This window comes from Euprymna scolopes, chromosome 9 (assembly GCF_053919585.1).
Source record: "Euprymna scolopes isolate OS-2025 chromosome 9, ASM5391958v1, whole genome shotgun sequence".
In the NCBI taxonomy this organism is placed as follows: Eukaryota; Metazoa; Mollusca; class Cephalopoda; order Sepiida; family Sepiolidae; genus Euprymna; species Euprymna scolopes.
This window is the reverse complement of record NC_136490.1, coordinates 140,039,351-140,065,498: the sequence shown is the minus strand read 5'-3', so window position 1 is coordinate 140,065,498 and position 26,148 is coordinate 140,039,351. Positions and strand designations below refer to the sequence as shown.

The 26,148-nt window shown below is 35.7% G+C and overlaps 1 protein-coding gene and 1 long non-coding RNA gene across 4 annotated transcripts in view; one reads left to right on the top strand and one right to left on the bottom strand.

The window, feature by feature from the left end:
- The window catches only part of LOC145284877 (kazrin-like), a 519,312-nt gene that overhangs the window by 346,310 nt on the left and 146,854 nt on the right, over window positions 1-26,148 (bottom strand). The gene's annotated exons all lie outside the window — the stretch shown is intronic.
- On the top strand, window positions 896-11,954 carry LOC145285019 (uncharacterized). Its single transcript, XR_013868931.1, has 2 exons — window positions 896-1,113; window positions 11,594-11,954. It is a non-coding gene; the product is annotated as an uncharacterized LOC145285019 (long non-coding RNA).

Sequence of the window (26,148 nt, the reverse complement as noted above, 5' to 3'; positions counted from 1 at the left end):
TATATTGATTTGTCCCGTGACACAGGATTGCACGACCCTTCCCCCACCTGACCTGGTCACAATTGGGTAAATGTGAAGAAAGGAGGAAGAGCTGATAATGACGTTAATTTTGTTTTACAAAAAATTAAGAGATTTTGTATTTGTTTCGAAATTTTTGAAATAAGGATTGATAATTCATTATTTAGATTATTCGGACCATTGTTCTCATCTTTAGGGTTATTTTCCCAACAGTCAATGTAACCTCCGAAACAGGTCTTTCTCATTGAATTTGTGGATATTTCTATTGAACTCGGGAATCTGTATGGAATTTTGAATGGAACCGTTTATTCAATTCCACATGAGTAACTTATTCTCGTTCCATCAGCCATGACTGGGTAGAAATCCTAAGTAATTCGCAATTGTATTTTTGAGTGTCGCTCACACTGAAAATTGAACCTTGAACCTTCAAAATAGTTTAACTGACAACTAAATTTTACCAAAATCCACTATGTCACAGGTCCTTGCAGCTGGAATTAAGACTTCTACATAATCATGACTGACTAAACAAGAACATGCTACCCCCGTAGATTATATAAAGGGTTTTGTTTGAAATTCCATGCAGTTTCTAGACTTTAACAAGATACACCTGAAGAAGGTCGGAGATTACATTGACCGAAAAGTTGCAAAAATAACACTCAAGATGAGAACAGTAGTCTGATGAAACCAAATAATACGAACTGTTTTTAATATTTTTAAGCAGTTTAATCTGCAAAAAGCCTCAAAAGAAAACAAAAACAACTTTTAATGTGTAATTAAAATCCAAGGTCAGTTAAAAGGTGCGCCACAAAATTATGTTGATTAGATGTTATGTAAAACTTAATCTCAAACCCCCTCTCTGCCTGGCTAGCACAAATGTGTCGATGGGCTGCTGAAGACATGGGTGATGACACTTAAGGATGGCCTGCCGATACTATCAGGCTTACAAGCAGTTGGTCAGAAGCGTTGGTATCAGGAGTGGTAAGCCACTTCCTGCAAGTTGGTCTAGGATCATCAAAACTGGAGTGCGAAAATACGAGATACAGTTTGTGCTCAGGAGAAGCTGGCTCAATCTGACCTGGATGATAGCCGCTACAAGTAAGAAAGACTTAATCTCCTTCTTTAAATCCTATAGTAAAATGTTGATACAATTTGTTCAAAATACCCCCCCCAACAAAAAAAAATAAATATATATGTACAAACAAATGACAAAAGATCTATATTCCAAATTTCAAGATATCTTAACGTTTATTTGAAAATATTATCAATAATTTTCCCCACTCTTTATCTGTACCTAAACCTAAACATAGATTCCATGATCAAAGCTTCTTTCTTAGAACTGCACGCCTGTAGAATTGTCTTCAGTTTTCCTGCTTTCCAGCTGTCTATAATATGGTTGTCTTCAAGTCCAACGTGAACAAGTTTCTGATGAGCCGTTCAACTTAAGTTAACAAATTTACCGAACTTCCATTACTATCGATTACTATATTGTCCTTTTGACTACTCTACACTCTTTAACCCTTATCCTTGAGTGGCCTATCGGCCTTGATAAGTGGTGCCGCCTATGTAAAAAAAAAAAAAAGAAAAAAAAAGGCATTTTAAAATGTTCAATTCTTGACAGCACCGGTTTCGTAGCGCAGAATCATTTGTGTAATTATTATGTCAATTTTTTTAAATTTATTCCACCCTTACTCATTAGAAGAAAAGGAAATCAACTTTAAAAGAAAATACAGGAATATGGGCATGGTTACAAAATCCGAAAATCAGAAGGGAAGTTGCAATTGTGCTTTCTTTAGATTTTAAGATAAATACATTTTTCTATTTCAAGAATGGCTCTACAGAATTAGTATTCTGAAATGGTCACCTATCTGATACCGACTAGACTAAATGTTGCTTAACTAATAAAAATCGGTATGTTATTACATAGAAATTGAAAAATAAATAAAATTATGGTTGGAGGCCATAAATTAAAGAACGCGTTACTTCAAGATCACTTGATAAGATTTGTATAGTTTGGACTACTGTTCTCATCTTGGTTATTTGAACAACATTTGAAAATCGTGAAATTGGATTTAAAAAATTAGTTACCAGTGCTTTTTATATATTGTCTGGATAATTTTTCAAACACATCTCAAATTTAGCTCACGAAACAGGAATGTGATGGAGGATCTTATATACATCAATTATGTTACACACGGCATAATCATGTTGACGTACCATTTTTTGTTAGAGCAGAGATATTCATTATTTAAGGCAAATTAAAAAAAAAAATGTTTTGTCATTTAAGGCGAAAATTAAAAAAATGGTTCACCATTTAAGTCAAATTAAAAAAAACAACATTTCGTCATTTGTCATCCATGTTATAAAGAAAAATTAATTTTAACTCAATAGGCCTGGTGATACTGCTTACATAAATATAACCATAGCGTTTGAAGATAATATCACACACATACAAAATACAACTAATATCTACTGAATGTGTCAGAAACTATATTTTTTTTATGTACTTGTAAGCCAATGCAATCGTAAATGTGAGAGAAGTCGACACGGCCAGAATAAAAGAGATGGAAACTAATAGAAAATCACATTATACAATAACGCTGGGATTATGATTGTCAAGAGGGAGCACATGACTTGACATTTTGACCATTTTGACATCACATTTGTGTAATTTTACATTTTACTATGCCGTTAAAATATAGGTGCTAAGAATATAAGTAAATAAGCATGATCACCATAAACTTATTGTTATGGGGTTAAATGGTAATAAACGAAGGAACACAGGATTTTTAGGAACGAAACATGTATTCGCATAGATTACAGGCAAAGTCAGTTGAGTATATCCATTCCTCAACGGTAGGACGTTTGCACACATCCAGCTTGGTCGTATGCCAATCTCAGACTGCCAGGCACTGGTACTCGATACTGGAAGTGACGTCACCGGCGGAAGTGACGTCATGAGATAGTCCATTAATCCTATGGAGGGGCGTCTCACAAAGGATACAATATAATAATCAATAGAGAATTGACTATAATAAGAAATCTGCATAAATCAAAATGTCATATTTAAGCATATTTTACAATAGGTGGGCTGCTAGTTACATAAAATAAGTCTGGGCATGGTGTTATCACATTATCACATATACCAATAAAATAATAAAGAAAAATGACAAAAACATAGAAAAACTAAGAATAAGGTTTAGGTAATAGAATACAACCGATCAAATACAGGCAAATAAGTGTTATTAATCCAAACCAAAAATCACACAGAAAAAAATATCACAAAGGAAATTAGATCAGTAATAGAATGTTATTAGGAATGCAACCGCTACACAAAGAAACCTGTTTACACGTAAAGAACATAGTTCTTAAGTTATGCCATCGATTTTGCTAACACCTTGTAGTATTACCATTTCTTTTGCAACCTTTGTGTAAAGAAATACTATTTGTGGATTAGTGTTGAAAAACTACAAACATTGCACCCACTTTCAACTCTTAATGTCGTAATAAAACGTGTTCTTAATGCAATGACACTTTTCACTAGATTATAAATAGAATAGTTAATGAAACATTTGGGTTTTCCTTCTATGCAATTAGTCTGAAACTGGGTTACGGTTAGGAGATTTAGGCCTTCTTCACATATTGGGGGGGGGGACTAATTAACATGGGTCTTTCTTTTGAAACATTTAAACGTCGTAGATCTCATGCAATATTATACATGCTATATTATAGACTAGCCTGGTAGTAGGCAGGCAGGCTCGAACCTGTATCACGAAGGAGGAAAAGAATGTGAAAAAAGAAAAAAACGCAACGTCTTTGCCAAACCGGAAGTGGCGAAGGTTTAAATTGAGGCTAGTCAATCGAAAAGAGGGGATGACTTCCGAAAATATCGGCAAAAACACCGACCCCTCCTTGTAGAAAATTGTCCAGTTGAGGGTGAAGGAATTAATTTTTTTTAGCCAATTTTTTGATATTTGTTGTCCGAAGGGTCGGCTTCAAAACGATACTGATCTTGTGAAAATCTCACCTCTGCTGAAAGTTTTAGGCATACATACATACATTTAAACAGACAGGTGAGATTTATATAATAGAAGGCATAATCATGTTGACACATCGGTTCTTGTTAAATCACTGAAGTTAAGCAACATTGAGCCTGGTCAGTACCAGATGGGTGACCATTTGAGAATACCAGGCACTATATGTATGAGGATGCTGACACTTCCTCGCAAGAATTGCAAAATCCTAATATCATCTCTCCTGACTGGAATATACATGCGACTGGGAACGTTTGCGAATTTAATATTCCCTAGAAACTTTCTTCTTGGAAAAAACCAATTCAATCCATCTAAGTTTAATGTTTCTTGGTTCGTTTGTGTGATGTGCTACATTTTATCTGTTTTACTGCTGCGCATTAGTGCGAAATAAAATTTTATAAGTTTTTAAATTTGTGAAATTCGGTTTGAAACGAGTTGTATGCTTTAATAAAGAATTTTGATAATTTTTTAAGGAAACAGAGTACAAGTGGCGTTCAATAAGTAATAACCCTGACCGGCTTTCAGCTGTCTTATCAAGCTGAAATTTTGTATGTGCAATGATTTATATCTCTATGGGTTATGTGGCAAATTACAGCTCTGAACTAATTGTGGTTTCTGATTTATAGGTGCTTAAAACAAGTCAGGCGTGAAAGGGAGCCTACTGCATGGCGTACAGTGACCTAGTTTTTGGATGCATACCACATATTTTGAAACGTATGGTAATGATGTCCAAACATATGATCTGGTAAAACGCTTGCATTGAAAATTTAAACAGTGAGAAATCTGGAAACAGCTTCCAGATCTGATCACCCCACTTCTGAAAAAGACAAGGCGTCTGTCAGTGAAATTGAGGCTGCCATTTTGGAAGATTGATGCATGACTATTCACCAAAAATGTCAAGGTCAGTAGAGAATCTGTGGAAACTTATTGATGACCATTTGCATATTCATAAGGTGTCTGCCGGATGGATTCCCAGGTTGCTGACATCTTTCCAGGAGCAAGAATATGTCTAGTGCTCTAAGATCAATTTAAAGAGGTGCTAAGGAGATGAGTTGAATTTTTTAAAAGACTGATTACACAGGATGAAATCTGGGTCTATCATGATTCAGAGACCAAAACTCAATGAAATCAAATCACTTGGACTCATCACCTCCAAAGAAGGGAAGATAATGTTCAGTTTTCTAGAACCAGGGCAGAATAGGGATGACATATTTCCTGACAAAGGGTATCACAATGACAGGAACATATTATAATTCACCTTTGAGGAAATTAAGAAAAGCTATCAAAATTACGATGCGAGGTAAAATCAGCGAAAGTATTCTCCTCCTACAAGACAACACTGGTTCACAACACGCATGTTGCCAGATCAGAAACACGGGTATATAGTTATGAAATCCTACCTCATCTCCCTACTCTCCTGACCTTAAACCCTCTGACTTTCACCCCTTTCGATTTATAAAGTTGATTTTGAAAGGAAAGCCATTCCCAAATGATGCAGCCTCGATTTTGAATTCATGTTGTGGTTGAACAACTAACCTGGAGTATTCTACAAAAACAGTCTCCTGAGCTGCATCAAACGAGGGGAGAAATGCATAATTCTGTGTAGTTCCTATGAGAAAGACTAATAACTAGGGCTATGACAACAGCATATTCTTTCCATTGTTTTGACTCTCGAGTATATATCCGACACAGACACAGTTAATCAAACAAGAACCACATCAATTTATATAAAAGCATATAAGATCACTGGGTATACACTCGAGAGTCAAAACAATGAAAATAATATGCTATTGTCATAGCCCTGCTAATAACTGTGCCAAGTTTCGTTGCTCTACTCCTCTGAGAAGTGTGTTAGTGGCATTACTTATTGAATGCCACTTTTAGTAGTCTGAATAATCCAAATACAACTTACCAATCCTCATTTAAAAGATTTATTCAAAACTATTTTTTTCTTTTGTTTTCAAATGAATACAAGAAAAACGCATAACAAAAAAAAAAAAAAAAAGTACCCTTTTCTGCAGGCCACCATTTGTTTGCAAAGTGGTTTTGACAAATCTTTGTAACCCACAAGGAGATAATTATTTATTACTGGGTTAAGCTTTCAGGGATTTGCCTATAGAATAAGTAACAATTATCGGATTAAGAAACCTCACTTAAATGAGGAAACAAAGACAGAGCCAGCCTTTATGAGAAAAAGGGGTCCAGGTGAGACCTTTTGATGACCCCAGAATAACAGAATTAAGTCCCTATTACCCCTCCCCCAAGCGAAGATATATCGATAATTATGAAAATCTGACAAAGTCTACCTTACTCATTTTTTTTAAATTTTAAATTTTTTATTTTTACTTATTTTCACTTCAAATAAGGTTTATTGCCACTTGGACGTAAAGGGTTACTATTTGTGGCCATATTTAATAGGGGATTGTGGGGAGTTAAGTAGCATTTAAACTTCAGTACAGTCAGAAAGCTGGAAACACGGAGAATTCAAATGTCTAGCAATTTGAGGGAAGAAACTAAATCACCGTACATCATTTCGAGATTCAAAGTCGATTTTTTTCTCTCTCGCATTTTTGTAATTAATAGTGTTTTTACAAGTCACATGAAAACAAAACTGTTTTATTCATTTGAGACAACTTTAAAATGTTTCGTCATTTGAGGCAACTTTTGAAAATGTTTCGCCTTTCAAGGCAAATTAAAAGCAGATCGTTGCCTCCGTCTTTCGGGTAGAGTAAGTATATTGCTGACTGTCTGAGGTGCCCCCATAAGGTAATGCTGATGGAGCTGACCAGATGATTTTTAATAGGCTAGAGTGCTCCGCCATCAAGGGTGCTGGCCTGACACACCATCTTCTAACTGTGTCACATCTTCCTGTAGTGGGAAGAAAGTAAGTAACCCCAAAAACCATACAGGAGATAAAATGGAAAACAATAGAAATTAGACTACACAAAGACACTCTTTTACACATATAGAACATAATCCAGAAATTATGCCATCGATTTTACTAACACGTATTACGATGGAATAGGTAAATACTATCCTTGTTTATATATATATATATATATATATATATATATATATATATATATGACACACACACAAAAAAATTTCAAGGTTAAGGGTTTTTTGAAGCATGAAAATGAAGGGTTTTTTGAAGCATGAAAATGAAGGTTTTTTTTTTTGTATTTAATATTTTATATTTCAAGCGGTCCTCACAAAAAAGAAAGTATCGAAATGAAAATTTTCTTTTTTTTTGTGTGAACAAGAGCGAAGGACCACTTGAAATATAAAAAATGAAATATTAAATCCCCCCCCCCCCCAAAAAAAACCCCTCATAACCTTGGAATCACTATTCAAGAGGCATACGTGGACTTTTTAACATATATATTTCCCCAAAACCTTTGGCCTTGATGGAAGGGAGACTAAAACTTGCTATGGTTTCAAATGATCTGAAATAATAGCAAGGGAGACTTCATTCCAAATATTTCTCATGTTACATCTCCCCTTCTTTGGTTTTCATTCATTAAGTAAATTTCACTGTGTATAAGGATTATTTGATACTGAAGATATTCATAATCGTATCCTATTTCCAAAACAGGGGAGATATAACCTATGAGAAATATTTAGAATCAAGTCTCCCCTTGCTGTTATTTCAGATCATTTGAAACCATAGCAGCAAGTTTTAGTCTCCCCTCCATTAAGGTCAGAGGTTTGGGGGGAATATCAGATATTTTGTAATTCATATACAAAACTAGGAAGACAAATGACTATGATTGAAACATTGATAAAGGTGCAGTATCTTTCCACCCACAAAAATCCTTTAAAATTACCATTATAATACGTTTTCGATGGTGCTGCAAACGAAAATAACAGTTTAAATCCTTGGAAACGAGTAGTTTTCAAGATATGAAGAAATTGTGGTTTGAAAAAGTGGGGGATCACTTTTCTAAATTAATTTAACGCAAAATGAATACCAACTTTATAGCCACCTTGGGGTGGGGACGTGTTTTTTGTGGTTGTTTATTTGGTAATTGTGGCCTGGTAGACCAACACAAAACCTACGTAAAAAAAAACTTGTTTTCTATAGGTTTTAGGGTGTGCTGAAAACGTATATCACATTTAAATTTTCCACAAATAAGTATTTTTCCGGGTATTAAACAATGTAATTTTTTGTTATAAGTCATGCGTGACCATTTTTGTATGCGCAAGCATTGTATACTTTTGCTTAATACTTGGAAAAATACTTGTTTGCGGAACATTTCAATACAATATTCATTTTCACCACATCCAAAAACCTATAGAAAAAAATTTTAAGGTAGGTTTTGTGTTGGGCTACCAAGCTAGAATAAACACCACTTCAAAAAAAAAAAAAAAAATTAACAGACCCTCCCCCCAAAGGGTGTCCATAAAGTGGGTTCTAATTTTATGTTAAGTTAATATAGAAAAGTGATCCCACTTTTTGAAACAAAAATGTGTGACCTTAAGAGCAAATGTCACATAGCCCACTACACAATTCAGGTCATTAGCTTTCCAACGATCCTTCATTTGTTAAATTCTGATCTATAGTCGCCGAGATTTCGAACTTATAAAATTGCCAAAAAAGGTGTGTGTGTGTGTGTATATACATATATATATACACACACACACACAGAGTGTCCATAAAGTCTGTGTGCAATTTTAAAATGAATTGTTCCAAATCAAATCCTTTTTACATGTTATTTCTATTGCAATCACAAATAAAATTATAAATATTTTAAGGCGCATGCGAACTTTATGGACACTCTGTGTATATATATATATATATATATACATAAACTGGTAGCCTAATTGAATACTGAAATGCTCATAATTTTGGTTCTTGAAAATTTGAAGGATTCTTGAAGATTATAATACTATTCTATGGTCAAACCTTTATGACAATTGGTAAAAAAGAACCTATATTTTCAAACCAATAAAATATGCTCAAATTTGCCTACATTTGTATATATAATGTCCTGGCAGGCTAGCTTCAGTTTTGCTGCTTTGGGATGAATTCTGCTTACGGTTTTGTTTTGTTTTTTGCTTGGGTGTCTCTCCTGTGGCCTTGGCAGGCTACTAATATGATAAACCTTCTCTGTGAGGAACGGTCTACCAAACTTCTCTCAATTTTTGGTCTACAGACTTGAAACTTGATGTATAAGGGATTTGAACCTGTTGAACTAATTCGATTTGGTTTTTAGTCAGTAAAAGTGAATGCAAAAGAGTTAAAATCGAAAAAATTGGAACTTGGCAAGCGTAAGTTGACTTAAAGTGCTCTTGTATAACTATGCAAATACACATTTAGAGATTAAACACTGTTATCTTTGGACTTTTTGAATGTGTATGGGTGGGGCTCAGAGGGTAAAGAATAAGGTTGAGAGCTATGTATTTTGGTTTCACTTCTAGCTGATGACACCGATGTCATTTTTTTTTTTTTACTTTTGAAATTACTATATTTGTGTATAATATAATAATCGACAGAGAATTGACTAGAATACGAAAACTACATAAATTAAAATGCCATATTCAAACCTATTTTGCCACTGTGCAACACCAGGTAGCCTGCTAGTCACATAAAATAAGCCTGGGCATGGTCTTATCACATATATCAATAAAATAATAAAGAAAGAAAAATGACAAAAAATATAAAAGCTGCAGGGCTAAGAATAAAGACCAAAGCTTCACGTTTGGTGTATGGTTTCCTTCGACAGCCAACATGGAGGATCTGGTTGGCATCTTGTGAATTGTGGCCCTTCTTTCAGGTAATACAACCGATCAAATACAGGCAAATAAGTGTTATTAATACAAACCAAAAACCACACAGAGAAAGAAAATTATCAGAAAGGAAACTAGACCAGTAATAGAATGTTATTAGTAGGGCTATGACAACAGAATATTCTTTTCATTGTTTTGACTCTCGAGTATATATCCAACACAGTTAATCAACCGAGAATCACATCACTCTATATAAAAATATATAAGATATCAACGGATACACATTCGAAAGTCAAAACATGAAAATAATATGCTGTTGTCCTAGTTATTAGGAATGCAACCTCCACACAAAGAGACCCGTTTATACGTAAAAAACTTAGTTCTTAAGTTATGCCATCGATTTTACTAACACCTTGTAGTATTACCATTTCTTTTGCAACCTTTGTGTGAAGAAATACTATTTGTAGATTAGTGTTGAAAAACTACAAACATTGCACCCACTTTCAACTCTTAATGTCGTAATAAAACGTGTTCTTAATGCAATGACACTTTTCACTAGATTATAAATAGAATAGTTAATGAAACATTTGGGTTTTCCTTCTATACAATTAGTCTGAAACTGGGTTACGGTTAGGAGATTTAGGTCTTTACTTCTGTGTAAAAAAAAAAAGAGGGGGGTACTAATTAACATACGTGAATAGGGGTGGATAGGTTGGGTAGTTGGGTTGGCGTCGTCGGCTTCTCTATGTGGTCTATGCCACCCTAGAAATCAAAGTGACCGTGGTCTGAATGGTGAGGGGAGAGAGTATGGCAACGATTTGAATAATTATTCAATAGCTGCTATCCTCACCATTAAAGGGAAACTACTGACTCATTGCATCTTTTATATGTAGATTTATTAATGAGTCACTACTTATCAAGCCCAAAAGCCATTCGAGGATAAGGGTTAAAAAGATGGATGGATTGTAAGTTGGATCCTCATCCTATTTGATTTAACGTGTTGGTTGGATTTAAGAAATTCACTTTTTAACTAACTTATCTCTGTTAAGGTCTGTATTTATCCCTCTTTCCGTCACGTTCATCCTTATTATTTCCTCCCATATTTTTCTTCGATTTTCTTTGTGAACTGGACCTGCTACCTCAACTGCCTAACTAGCCCAAGAACTTTCATCCATTCTGTCGACGTGGCCATACCATCAAAGTCTCCTGTTTTGCATACATCTTCCTATATTATATAGATTGGATCTTCCTTTGAGTTGCAGGTCTATGTCTTTCTTTAAAACTCACATTGCACAACAATCATATCATTCTCACTATTTCTCTCCATGCAACGCATATCCTCAACCCTCGCCAGGTTTTACCATCATATATCATCACACTGTGTGCACAACCCTGATAGACTCTTCCGTGAATGATGAAGAATATTGGATTGAAAAACAATGAATGAAATTAAAGTCTGATTATTTATGAGGAAGGGTTTGTGACAAATATTTGTTGACATTGGATTATAAGACAGCCATGTTGTAGTCTACAGGGAAGCAATCCTTTGGTAATAGTGTTCCACGGATGGGATGTCCTTGAAAACAAACTCTTAAATGAATGAGAATCTAGAAAATGTGTTTGTTTAAATTTTTGGAATAAAAATGATATTCAGTTGACAAGAAAGCTCTTGATGAAGTTAAAATTTTGATTTCAAATGATATATTTTCAAATAAGTTTTCGTTATAATACCTTTACTTTATATACTATTTTGAAGAGTGTTTTTTGCTTTATCTAATCGTTTAAATTACGTTTTAAAACAATTGTCTTTTCAGAACGTTAACCACAAGATGGAAAAAAGCAAATGCGCACAATTTTCTTGTTTCAATTCAAGCTAGGCCGAAAATCTGTTGAAACAGCTCGCGATATCAATGAAGCGTTCGGCCCAGGAACCACTACTGAACGCACAGCAAAATGGTGGTTTAAGAAATGTCGTGGTCAACCAAAACATCTACGTGTGTTATATGAGACAACACCAAGTCACCTGATAATCATTATTATGACCGTTGTTCATGTTTGGAAAATCGAAGGTTAGAAAATATGTATCAAGGCAGTACAAATGTATCGGAAATGCTAATGTGGAATGTAAAAAAAAAACAAAAAACAAAAAAAAAAACAGGAATGTTAGCTAAATAAACAAAATACGTGACAAAGATCTGCTGTTTTTTTTCTTTGGTTGCGTGAGTTAATGACGTAATGAGATAGGTGAGAAATGCACGAGAGTTTTAGAGTGGGTTAGTCAGAGTAGGAGAGTTGGATAAGTTTGTATGAAAGATATCGTTTCCGCATTTGGAAACTGGGAGAAACGCGACCATAGCATGATGTAGAACTTACAACGCCTCGCAGCTCCGATAAGTCGAGAATATAGTTTATATAAAATGAACTTGGTATTTGGCGTTCTATTTGAAAGGAGACATTTGTTTCAGGACTGCAAGAAACAGACAAGAGTGAAAGACCTACTTGTCCACGTGAAAATCGTTTAAATTACGTTTTAAAACAATTGTCTTTTCAGAACGTTAAACGAGATGGAAAAAAGCAAATGCGCACAATTTTCTTGTTTCAATTCAAGCTAGGCCGAAAATCTGTTGAAACAGCTCGCGATATCAACGAAGCGTTCGGCCCAGGAACCACTACTGAACGCACAGCACAATGGTGGTTTAAGAAATGTCGTGGTTAACCAAAACATCTACGTGTGTTATATGAGACAACACCAAGTCACCTGATAATCATTATTATGACCATTGTTCATGTTTGGAAAATCGAAGGTTAGAAAATATGTATCAAGACAGTACAAATGTATCGGAAATGCTAATGTGGAATGTAAAAAAAAAACAAAAAAAAAACAGGAATGTTAGCTAAATAAACAAAATACGTGACAAAGATCTGCTGTTTTTTTTTCTTTGGTTGCGTGAGTTAATGACGTAATGAGATAGGTGAGAAATGCACGAGAGTTTTAGAGTGGGTTAGTCAGAGTAGGAGAGTTGGATAAGTTTGTATGAAAGATATCGTTTCCGCATTTGGAAACTGGGAGAAACGCGACCATAGCATGATGTAGAACTTACAACGCCTCGCAGCTCCGATAAGTCGAGAATATAGTTTATATAAAATGAACTTGGTATTTGGCGTTCTATTTGAAAGGAGACATTTGTTTCAGGACTTCAAGAAACAGATAAGAGTGAAAGACCTACTTGTCCACGTGAAAAAGGTATGTTTTTCCTTTGTCTGGACTAACCAGACAAAGGTTGGTTGTTGTAAAAGATTGTCCCGCACGCGTTTATTTGTTACGATGTGAACGGAGTTGTGTGAAACACCGCCCATACACATACATAAACTAGATGAACATTTTAAACACTAGACGTTCACACATTATATCACACGTTTATATACACCCACCAGCGCTATATAACACGTGTTACATCGTTAATTGTATGTCGTTTTCATTTATTAAGTTGACTAAGACAACTTCAGATTCGGCTTTGTAGTTAGGCACTTTTGGAATTTGCGAATTCCCAAACATGTTAGCGTTAAAATCAATTTAGTATAAAATTTAAAAATATATACTTTTCAAATTTGTAAATTACCCAGCATACTAGCATTCATACAATATTGCCGGTAGTCTATATAAAATTCGAAATGGAGAAAAGGTCAAACGAAAACGTCTTTTAGTAAGTTATATAAAAAAAAAATTTAAAACAATTAAAATATTTATAAAAAATATTTATTTCACCACATAATTCGGGTTTGTTTTACAATCCACTGAGATGTATTTGTTACGCGGACATTTTTCCTTGCGCTCGTGTATGGGTTGACATTACTTGTTTTTCGAGCCGAATAAACATTTTATATTAAGTAAAAAAAAAAAAAAATACACACTAAAAACCTACCCAACTAGGTAGAAGAATAACTTATCTTGCGTTTAGTAACATTTATTTGACATTAATTTTTTGACCACTTTTTTGAATCTGTATTGTAAAGCAAACCCAATAAGTCTTTTGTTTTATATATTATTTTTTTTTATATATAAATTATTAAAAGACTACTTCTTTTCATCTTACGTATTCTTCATTCCGAGTTTTATATCGACTAGCATTCAGCTTAGAAATATGCCAGTGTGTCAACTAATTTACTAATTTAAAAAGTTGTTTTTCGTCCTATTTCATATGTAATAGTAAATTGATTTTAACTACAATGCATCCAGCATGTCATAATCTGGAAAATATTACAATTTTTTAGTTACTTTTCGGGTAAAACTACACGTGTCAGGAAACGAGTGATTACTCGTCTTTTCTTGAAACAAGAGATAAAGAAATAACATTTTAGTTGTCGTGCGAAAGGACATCGTTTTCTCATTACAAAAGAGACCTTGCGATTCTATCTCTGCTCCATCGTAAATTTCATGGGAAGTGCTCGACTGCGCAGCAATCTATGGTCCATCCTACCCCCCCTGCAAATCATTCACAGCAAACACTCGTATAGCTACAACCACTATCAACAAGCCCCCCCCTCTATTCTCCATATGTACCTTTCTGCATAAAAAAAATCAATCATACTAATAGAAGTTGAATGAATAGTCGTTACCACAAGTCAAACACAGAATACAACAAGTAAAAAATAAACTAAAAAAAAAAAAAAAAGAAAAAAAGAAAAAAGATCAATAGACAGAGAAGGGCATCTATTTTTGTAATCTCGTGTTTCTATGAAAACAATACCTTGTTAAAAGAGGGGGAAGGATATGATATTCAAAAGCAGGTAACAACAACAACAAAAAAAAATAGGGCAAAGAAAAGCAATATAGGAAGGGAGTGGAAACAGACTGAAAGAGATTATATATATATATATATATATATATATATATATATATATATATATATATATATATATATATCCGGCATTAAACGTAACGTTAAATTCCTTTAAAAAAATGAAGTAAAATATTAAAAAAAAACAAACAAAAAAAAAAACGGAAAAAACTGAGACATGTTCATGCGAGTATCTTTTTTTGTTGTTGTTTTCTTTTGTTTTTTAACTTTAAATCAAATCATTAATCAAAATATATTTAAGCGTATTTTACGACCGGACAATGTCGGGCGGCCTGCTAATATATATATATATATATATATATATATATACACACTAGCAGAAAAACCCGACGTTGTCCGGGATTGCAAGTAGATCAACAAATGTTCCACCCTCCCATACTTTTATTGTCACCAAAATCGATGAAATTGCCCATTTTTTAAAAAAATAAATTGATTGCCTGCTCTAGTTAGGCCCCCACCCCCTCGCAGTCTACCGGGAGAAAGTTTCGCATGCCTTCCTGCAGTGACAGTTCACAATACATTGTAGTCTACATTGCGCGTTAGAGAATATATTATTGATCTTATAAAATTATCTTAAATAATGACTTCACTTAAGTTTAAAATGCAAAAGTCAAGTATCATGGTTCAACTGTGCTCTAAACAGAGACATTTATTTCGAACGCGCCTCTGTCATACCAAAGAACCAACTATTGATTCTATGAAATTATTTTTACATAATCCCTTGAATTAAAGTTAAACGTAAAAAGTCCGGTACTATAGTTCAATTGTGTTCTAAAAATAAACATTTGTTTCGAACGCATCCTTGTCTTATAAAAAAAACTTTCGTTGATTTTATAGGCTGAGCCTTTCTGCTTGTGCAGTGATAAAACTTAAATGCACTCGTGATGTTAAGTTGTAAAAAAGTATTAACTTTAATAAAAATCGGGCTTCATTCTTTAATCGGACTTTTTTCGATTATTAATCTTCGATATTTATTAGACGCATTCCGATACAAAGCCTACATAAAAACACTCCCAGACACATCAAGTGACTTCGTATGAAATTAAAAAAAAAAAAAAAAAAAAAAAAAAAAAAAAATCGACCCATCCGTTTCAGAGTTCATAGAGAACGAACTCACACACAAAGTTCCTTTTATATAGATAGATAGATAGATAGATGACAGAAAGAGGTTAAATGTGAATATTGGTGAGAGTAGATATATATAATAAGAGGAAATTATATGCGTGTATGTGATGAAATTGTATGTGTATATGAGAGAGAGAGAGAGAGAGAGAGAGAGAGAGAGAGAGACAGACAGACAGACAGACAGACAATACATTAAATTTTTTTTTTTTTTTTTGAAGGGCGGTCAACCACACGAATAGAAAGTGAAAGATTATATATATATATATATATATATATATATATATATATATATATATTAGAGAGAAAGAGAGAGGGAGGGAAGGCGGAATCTAAAAGTATATGCCAGCAGCTGTTGCAATAGACTAATCCCCTCCTCCCCGCCTGCAAGATCATTCGCAAAGAAATTTTCACGGGTTTAAAAATACACACGTGCACTGATGTCAATCAACCTGGAAATAATTTGGCCTATCGCACATGCACAGGTGCAAAGCGTGTGCGAGATGTATAAGAAAGAATCGCATCCAGATTGAAAAAGAAGAAAAAGGTGGAACATTTTGGTGATGAGACTTTGTTTCGTATGCTAATCGTTCTGGCATAATTAAATGACGTCATTCATTTTGTTGATGTTTTGTCTTTAAAACGTTCTTGAATGTAATATATAGGCGGAAGAATGGCAGATGAGGCGACACGAGAGTTCTTACGCGGCAAGAATGGGAGCGAATGATATAGAGAGAGGAAGAATAGGGTGATACTACAGGAAATTAGGGAGACAAGAGAAAAAGACAACGGTTGACAAACGGACGGATGCAGTAGAGAAGGAAACAATCAGTTGTATGACATAGAATTAGATGAAAGAGACGGATGTGAGAGAAATAGAGATGGAAGCAACAGAGAGAAACAGATGAATATGAGAGATGCAAGAGAGAAAGAGATGGATGCACGAGAGAGAGATGGATGCGACAGAGAGAGAGAGAGAGATGGATGGATGTAACAGAGAGAGAGATGGATGGATGTAACACAGAGAGAGATGGATGGATGTAACACAGAGAGAGATGGATGGATGTAACACAGAGAGAGATGGATGGATGTAACACAGAGAGAGATGGATGGATGTAACACAGAGAGATGGATGTAACAGAGAGAGAGAGAGAGAGAGAGAGATGGATGTAACACAGAGAGAGAGAGAGAGATGGATGTAACACAGAGAGAGAGATGGATGTAACAGAGAGAGAGAGAGAGAGAGATGGATGTAACAGAGAGAGAGAGAGAGATGGATGTAACACAGAGAGAGAGAGAGAGATGGATGTAACACAGAGAGAGAGAGATGGATGTAACAGAGAGAGAGAGATGGATGTAACACAGAGAGAGAGAGATGGATGTAACACAGAGAGAGAGAGAGATGGATGTAACACAGAGAGAGAGATGGATGTAACACAGAGAGAGAGAGAGAGATGGATGTAACACAGAGAGAGAGAGATGGATGTAACACAGAGAGAGAGAGATGGATGTAACAGAGAGACAGAGAGATGGATGTAACACAGAGAGAGAGAGATGGATGTAACACAGAGAGAGAGAGAGAGAGAGATGGATGTAACACAGAGAGAGAGAGAGATGGATGTAACACAGAGAGAGAGAGATGGATGTAACAGAGAGACAGAGAGATGGATGTAACAGAGAGACAGAGAGATGGATGTAACACAGAGAGAGAGAGATGGATGTAACACAGAGAGAGAGAGATGGATGTAACACAGAGAGAGAGAGATGGATGTAACACAGAGAGAGAGAGATGGATGTAACACAGAGAGAGAGAGATGGATGTAACACAGAGAGAGAGAGAGATGGATGTAACACAGAGAGAGAGAGAGATGGATGTAACACAGAGAGAGAGATGGATGTAACACAGAGAGAGAGATGGATGTAACACAGAGAGAGAGATGGATGTAACACAGAGAGAGAGATGGATGTAACACAGAGAGAGAGAGATGGATGTAACACAGAGAGAGAGAGAGATGGATGTAACACAGAGAGAGAGAGATGGATGTAACACAGAGAGAGAGAGATGGATGTAACACAGAGAGAGAGAGAGAGAGATGGATGTAACACAGAGAGAGAGATGGATGTAACACAGAGAGAGAGATGGATGTAACACAGAGAGAGAGATGGATGTAACACAGAGAGAGAGAGATGGATGTAACACAGAGAGAGAGAGAGATGGATGTAACACAGAGAGAGAGAGATGGATGTAACACAGAGAGAGAGAGATGGATGTAACAGAGAGAGAGAGAGAGAGATGGATGTAACACAGAGAGAGAGAGAGAGAGATGGATGTAACACAGAGAGAGAGATGGATGTAACACAGAGAGAGAGAGAGAGAGAGATGGATGTAACATAGAGAGAGAGAGAGATGGATGTAACACAGAGAGAGAGAGAGAGATGGATGTAACACAGAGAGAGAGAAAGATAGATGTAACACAGAGAGAGAGAGAGATGGATGTAACAGAGAGAGAGATGGATGTAACACAGAGAGAGAGAGATGGATGTAACACAGAGAGAGATGGATGTAACACAGAGAGAGATGGATGTAACACAGAGAGAGATGGATGTAACAGAGAGAGAGAGAGATGGATGTAACAGAGAGAGAGAGATATGGATGTAACACAGAGAGAGAGAGAGATGGATGTAACACAGAGAGAGAGATGGATGTAACACAGAGAGAGAGAGAGAGAGAGAGATGGATGTAACATAGAGAGAGAGAGAGATGGATGTAACACAGAGAGAGAGAGAGAGATGGATGTAACACAGAGAGAGAGAAAGATAGATGTAACACAGAGAGAGAGAGAGATGGATGTAACAGAGAGAGAGAGATGGATGTAACACAGAGAGAGAGAGATGGATGTAACACAGAGAGAGATGGATGTAACACAGAGAGAGATGGATGTAACACAGAGAGAGAGAGATGGATGTAACAGAGAGAGAGAGAGATGGATGTAACACACAGAGAGAGAGAGAGATGGATGTAACACAGAGAGAGAGAGAGATGGATGTAACACAGAGAGAGAGAGAGAGAGATGGATGTAACACAGAGAGAGAGAGAGAGATGGATGTAACACAGAGAGAGAGAGAGAGATGGATGTAACACAGAGAGAGAGAGAGATGGATGTAACAGAGAGAGAGAGAGAGAGAGAGATGGATGTAACAGAGAGAGAGAGAGAGAGAGATGGATGTAACAGAGAGAGAGAGAGAGATGGATGTAACAGAGAGAGAGAGAGATGGATGTAACAGAGAGAGAGAGAGAGAGAGAGAGAGAGATGGCTATGACAAAGAGAAAAAAGAGAGGAAAATAGCAAGATGAAAACAGAAAGATGAAAAAAAAAGATGAAAAAGATAAAGAAAAAAAGAAACAGATTGATACGAGAAAAAGATGGATAGAAGAGAAAAATATGCAAGAGACAAATATAGATAGAGAGACAGAGTGAGAAATAGGGAATAATACCACAGCAAAGGACAATGGAAAAGAGACAACCCCAAAAAATATTTCCATCAATTATTTTATATAAGATAATTCTAAACTCATTACAATGGAAACATTTAAAATCATGACAGACATAAAAACAGCAATTCGTGATTTTCCTCCTGTGTTATTGAACTAGAAATACAATTCTTCTTCCGCCCGCATATTATTAAAAAATAAATGACATGTTTTAATCAGAGTCAGTTTGCCAAATGACATCTTTCTCAGATTTCATGGATTTCTAATGATCATCATGCGATTGATTTGATCAGCTACAATTTGCGATAGAAATTCATCCATCATAACTGTTGGACAAGTTATCGTCTGTTTGTAGCAATTCACATCCAAATGTAACTTTTTAAATTAATTTAAAAAAATAGGTTAAATTTTAAACAATTTTATGCAATTCATGTAATGCACAGAAATTCGAGCAGAGGGGATTGGCATATTGGCATGCAACAGATGTTTTAGAAATAAATATTTTGTACCATGTTTATTTCTTCATTAAAAGAAGAAAAAAATCGATAATATTAATGGGATTCAAATTTCAATATTTCGATTTTATTGCAAAAAAAAAATTGTTTTAATGATATATTTCTTTGTTGAATTATATGGAGACGAATGCGTGTTCGAGATAAGTGTATTTTAATTTTTATGTTTAATTTCTAATATTGATAACTACATTCTATTTCACTACTTAATTTATATTTTATCTCCTGATTGTTTTATTTAATGATAGCGTTTTCTCGTCATAAATGTTTATTATATCTACCATGTTGACTGCATGAACAGATTAGGAAATTGTATTCATTGTTAATTCGTGAGAGGTGAATCTATCACCATACGTTCCCTTTAAAAAACATGCCAGTTGGACTTTTATTAAGTACAATACTTAATAGATTTTTTTTTTTAAAGGAGAGTAGAGAACGTTTTGTGGAAGCGTTGTCGGCAGCTCCCGTTACTCTCGCTTCTCTTTATTTGTCACTCAGTCCTCATTTTTTTTAATGAGTGATTTTTCTGACAAAGGGAGAAGAAAAAGCTGTGTTCTAGGTTGGCAGTATTTTGCGTGAACAGTCGACAGAGATGGCGGAAATTTTCTGTTTTATGTCTATCCTTGTAGCCATGTCACTAGTAAGGGTGCTGGAGGTAAACGTTTTATCTGGGCTGACGTTATCCACCTGATAGTCAGGGACCCGAACCTTGGATTAACCACTAAGGAGGCTGCCCTATCAGCAGGCGCAAAGTACTGGGGCTGCTGTATTGCCATTTGGTGAATGGATTCTGGACCATGCAGTAGTCTCTGGTGGGGCCTCTCTATGCCATACTAGTGGGTAATTGTTACGGCTTTACCTTATGTGCTACAAAAAAAAAAAAAAATTCTTCGTTACTTTTCTCTCGTTTCCCCTCTCTGTCCTGCTCTAAGCAAGTCTGACGACCTAGTCCACAAATTCCAAAATTCCATCATGACAAGTTTCAATAAAAAAATACACAATTAAACCCGGATCTGAAACTTCCAACGTAGACCCCCACTACCATGTCTCCTTCTCCAACATCAGGGGTCTACGTTCTAACCTTCCAGAGGTTGAAACCCAATTACAGGAGACTAAACCAGACCTTTTATTTTTAAGTGAAACTGGAATTGGACAGACTATTTCCCTAAATGAGTTCGTAATTAAAGGATACTCTAACCTAACTTCCAAATCTGACCCCCAAGATCGCCATGGGCATGGAATAAGTGCCTATATAAAAGATGGCTTTCCATGTGGTAGGTACATCTCCAGAGAAGATCCTAACTTACTCTATATGTGCTTCCGAGTAGCACTAGCTCACACTACGGCATTTATATTTACTCTCTATTGCCCCCATAACAGCGGCGTTACTATCTGGAGAAGCATATCTGAGAAAATTGACCAAGTTCTATCAGCATATCCTTCAGCTAACATTCATGTATGTGGAGACTTCAATGTTCACAATGTGGAATGGTTGACCCACTCAAACAAGACCGATGATGAGGGGAGATTCTTTCATGATTTCTCCACTGCTTATGACCTCACTCAGATTGTTCACGAACCCACCCGTGTGCCCGACAATGATGGCCAGTATGCAAGTCTCCTAGACCTTTTTCTCACAACTTGCCCTCAGTTTCCGTTCCGTCTCCTCTTGGATCTTCCGACCACTCAGTTGTATCAATTAAGATAAAAATGAAATGTAATAAGTCCTCAGACGTACCTCTCCATCGTACAGTATATCGATACACTATGGCTGACTGGGATAGTTTCCATACATTTATATCGGATCTTCCTCTGCGTTCCATGTTTAAAAAGGATGTGTCGTCTATAGTATCAGACCTGACAGAATGGTTAATTGTAGGTATAGACAATTTCATACCCTCAAAAAAGTTCCAGCAAAAACCTACAGTCCGCCATGGTTTTCTCCAGAATGTGCTGCTGCTATTGCACACAGAAATTACTTTTTCCACTGCTTCCAACGTAATAGATGTATGGAAACTAAAGCTGCTTTCAGGACTGCCAGCAACCACTGTAAGAAAGTAATAAAGAACGCAAGAGAGTTGTATGCTCAGTCCGTCAAGTCCAAAGTAGCTGAGCAGCGGCTTGGTTCCCACCAGTTTTGGCAAATTGCAAACAGAATCCTGAACAGAAGCGTGTGCTCTATCCCAACTATCATCAATGGACCCGAGTTAATCTCGTCAGCATCAGACAAAGCCAAACTCTTTGCCAAGAACTTTGCAGCCAATTTTACCCTTTGCGACCAAGGCCGCCAACCCCCAATATTTCTTCCTGTATCAGAAAACACACTATGTGATATACAAATATCTGTATGTGATGTTGCGAAGCTAATCAAAAACCTTGATTCCAGTAAAGCAACCGGCCCTGACGGTATTCCAATTATAGTACTCAAAAAACTTCAACCAGAACTAGCACCCATACTTACAAAACTGTTTAAACATTGTCTTAAGGAGAATTGCTTCCCATCACCCTGGAAAATCTCATCAGTATGCCCTGTATTTAAGAATTCAGGTGATCGTTCATCCCCCTCTCAGTACAGACCAATAAGTCTCCTGTGCGTCATGAGTAAGTTGCTTGAATCTGTGTTAAATACAGAAGTAATCAACCATCTCAGCAAAAATAACCTTCTTAGTGACACACAATATGGTTTCCGTTCTGCTAGATCTACAGCAGATGTGCTTACAGTTATATCTCATAGGATTAGCGAATCTATCGACAGAGGCAACCTTTCTAGGGCAATTGCTCTTGATATATCAAAGGCCTTTGATAGAGTATGGCATAAAGGTTTACTTCACAAGATCTCCAGCTATGGTATAGCTGGAAATGTCTTCTCAATTATTAAATCATTTCTCTCTAATAGGTTCATAAGAGTAGTAGTTGATGGGCAAAAATCAGAAACTCACAGTATAAATGCTGGAGTCCCTCAGGGGTCCATCCTGGGCCCAACTTTTCCTGATCTACATTAATGATCTTCCAAATCACATCCTTACATCATTCGTAGACATTTATGCTGACGACACTACCATCTATGGTAGCACATCTAAGACAGTAAACGACCAAGTTCTCTCCGATTCTCTCTCCTCTGATCTTGATCACGTTGTACAATGGGGAAAGGAGTGGCTGGTTACTTTTAATGCATCTGAAATCAAGCTTCTATCTTTACATCATCAACGTTCTGATCCCCATCTGGCATCAATTGAAATGAATGGCTCTCGTCTTGAGGAGGCCTCAAGTTTTGACAGGCTTCTGGGCTTGACCTTTACTCCTGATCTTAAATGGAATATGTACATCAAATCTGTTGGCAAGGCCGCTGGAAAAATGGGCGGATCCTTTTATCGATCCAGTAGATATCTCACTGCTGATGAAATTCTCTATCTATATAAGAGCCAGATACGTCCAAGGATGGAATACTGTTGCCACATATGGGCAAGAGCTGCTAGAAAAGACTTGTCCTGCCTTGATAGGGTTCAAAATAGACTTCGTGGCCTATTGGGAGATGTCCTTTTTGCTTCGCTGCAACCTCTATCTCACAGAAGAGATGTTGCGAGTTTGTCTCTGCTTTATCATTATTTTCATGGAAAGTGTTCGACTGAGCTTCAATCTATGGTCCCCCCCTCGCCAAACTTTCACAAGAAACACTAGACTAGCTGAAAACATTATCAATAATTCCCCCCACTCTTTATCTGTGCCTAAACCTAAACATAGATTCCATGATCAAAGCTTCTTTCTTAGAACTGCACGCCTGTTGAATTGTCTTCCGTTTTCCTGCTTTCCAGCTGTCTATAATATGGTTGTCTTCAAGTCCAACGTGAACAAGTTTCTGATGAGCCGTTCCACTTAAGTTAACAAATTTACCGAACTTCCATTACTATCGATTACTATATTGTCCTTGTCCTTTTGACTACTCTACACTCGTTAACCCTTATCCTTGATAAGTGGTGACGCCTATGTAAAAAAAAAAAAAAAAAAAAAAAAAAAAATGTTTAAAAATTTAAATATTTTCTTGAATGAAATTAAAAAGAAAAGGCCACACAGCAAAGTAGCGAAACAAAAATGAAAGTTCATATATTGAGATGTTCCTAATTTTACATGTTTTAATAATATCTGATCGCTGCCGCCAACGAGCAGGGACATTTCTAATTACGATAAAAAATTAATGAAAGTAAATTATTTTTTTTTTTAACATTGAGGATGGATGTTTTCTATTCGAAATTAATCAAAAAAAAAAAAAAAAAAAAAATTAAGATATCTATCTATATATGAACAGCGTTCCAAAAATAATGCGTCCCGTTTTTGTTTTTTTTTGTTGTTTTTTTTTTTTAATCCCAAGCGAAGAGTTCAAAGGGGATTGCAAATTGCATTATTGTAATGACTGAACTTATGCACCTGAAAGTTTCAACTCTGCCGCAGATATTGACGTGTGAGACTAAGAAAGCATCCCCCTGTGATAGACGTGAATCAGAAACAGAGGTGTCATGTATTCATCGCAAAAGTGCATTGCGGATGGTGGTGACTATGTAGAAAAATTCTGGAGCACAAAAGGTCAATCGTTTTAATGGTACCAGGCCAGTCTTCGTAGCTCTTCAAATTTTTAATTAAAAAAAAAAAAAAATAGGAGGCGTTACTTCTGGAATTACCTTCGTAGAACGTAATGAGCTACTATCTGGAATCGTGTCTAATAAGGGTTGTGGAGAGTTGAGCAGCGAGGGGTTTGTTCCTATTACATTTAAATTTCTGCAGGTTAGCACAGTCAGGAAAGCAGTAAACAAGAAATGGGGGTTCCAAAGTTCAGCAGTCCCAGGGAAGAAACTATCAGAGTAAAAAGCTTTCCGGCATCTATGCACCTCAACAGTGAAGGGGTGGGGTTTTGTTCCTTGTCGGAATAGTCAAGAGTATGTATATCGAAGGGACATAAGTGCTATGAGGTCAGAGCACATTCCATTAAATACTTGTAAAACTGGGGTGCAACATTGCGGCGATGGGACAGAGGCTGGAGCTTAACCGACGAGATAGAAGTTATTTTTTAATTCCAACTGGTTGTTTCAAAATCACATAAAAACTAGGTCATTAAGTTTTCTTTATCTTTCTAACACATTGAACCAATTGTCATTTTTTTTTCATGTGAGAGAGGAAGAAAATGTGTGTGTGAGAGAGAAAGAAAGTAGATAATTTTTTTTTTTTAAACTGTCATATTTTATCTCCAGTGCCGGGCAACGTCGGATAGCCCTAATAGATACAACAAATAAAGAGAGCCTGCTAACAGGTGCGTGCAGGCTTCGTAACTCAGGGCACACATGAGAACAAGACCAGCCAGAAAAGCTAAGAGTTTTCAAGTCAATGAACTCGCTCTTAGCCAACGCAGGAACCCGCATTGAACCCACGGATATTATTGCTGACAGGTAATAAAAAAGAATCTTAAAAAAAAAAAAAAAAAAAAAAAAAAAAGAGGAAAAAAATAAAAAATAAAAAGGGGGGGGGGAAAGAAAAGAAACGAAAAAGAAAACCCGTTACCTAGGAAGCCGACACTCAATAGAAAAACTCCAATTTTTATGAACTGTTAAATGAAAAATAATTGCGAAGATATTTTCTCAAGCTCCAATTTCTCAAACCATAAAGATTTTCCCACATTGTACCAACACTTATGATTATATATATATATATATATATATGTATATATATATATATATATATATATATATATATATATTGATTTTGTCACAAAGAAGATCATAAGTAAAATCGAACAAATAAAAAAGGTATAATTTTTTTGTGCTTTGTAACAATGTTTACCTCATATATATAAGATAAAAAGGAAAAACCAAATTATATGTTCAACATTTCGTCATTATTTCAAGACTTCCTCGGGATGATTAATTTTTGTCTTCAAAGTAATCATCCTGAGGAAGTCTTGAAAATATGATGAACATATAATTTGGCTTGTCTCTTTTTCATCTCTCACGTCTTAATATTGTTTCCATAGTGTGTGTGTGTGTGTGTGTGTGTGTGTAGATTTATGATTTCAAGCTATATTTTTTTAAATTAAATTTTTATTTATCAAATGTTATTGAATTTTTGATGTTCTGGTAGCAATACAGTACGTAATTGAAAGGTGAATTTTGGACGCCAAAGCTCACACCATCGAAAATGGTCTGACATCCAGGCATGTCTTTTCTTTCTTCATGTACATTAATTACAAATAATTTTAAATCATTTTTTTATTTTATTTTACAATGTTCCACGCTCGTGTAATTTAATTGTTTTGATTTGAGACCATTGAATTAATTAACATGACATTTCGTCTTTATTTTATCACATTTAAACTTCATTACAGTTAAACCAAGACTAAT